The sequence below is a fragment of the Triticum dicoccoides genome, chromosome 6A (genome assembly GCF_002162155.2).
Source record: "Triticum dicoccoides isolate Atlit2015 ecotype Zavitan chromosome 6A, WEW_v2.0, whole genome shotgun sequence".
Lineage (NCBI taxonomy): Eukaryota > Viridiplantae > Streptophyta > Magnoliopsida > Poales > Poaceae > Triticum > Triticum dicoccoides.
Window position 1 is genome coordinate 591,118,615 of NC_041390.1, and position 766 is coordinate 591,119,380.

Sequence of the window (766 nt, forward strand, 5' to 3'; positions counted from 1 at the left end):
GAGGGGCGGCCCATGAGCGGCGGCGGGGCGCCCCCTATTTCCTTGTTTCTTCTTTTTTGTTTTTTTCTTCCTTTTTGTTTTTTCTTATTTAAATAATTCAGGATTTGAAAATAGTTCCAAAATTCAAAAAATGGGAATTTGAAAAAGTTCATGGAGCCAAAAATATCCCTGAATTCGAATAATGTTCACAAATTTGAAAAATGTCCGTGATTTCACAAAATGTTCGCGAATCAGGATATTGCTGACCATTTTTTATCAGATGAACAAATTATGAACAAATTCTCAATTCAAGAACATTTTTTCAAAATCGATGAACTTTTGAAAAATTAATGAACATTTTTTGAATTTGATTTACCTTTAAAAAATCATGGTAAACAAGTTTTGAATATGATGAACATTTTTTGTGTTGATGAACATTTTGTTTGAAAAAATGGATGAACAATTTTTGAGTTTGATGACCATTTTCTGAGATCGATGAACAAATTTCGAATTTGATGATTTTTTTAATGATGAAAAATTTTCGAATTTGATGACTTTTTTAATGATGAACAAATTTCCAATTTGATGAACAGTTCTATTTCGATTAACAAGTTGAATTTTATGAATGTTTTTTAAATCCCAATGAATAAAAATGAATTTATTGATTTTTTTGGAATTGACGAACATTTTTTTGAATAGGATGAACAAAAAAGTGTTCGCTAATTTGAAAATAAAATTCGCAAAAAAGTGGAAAGTTGAGGAAGTAAAAATAGTAAAAAAAAGTAAA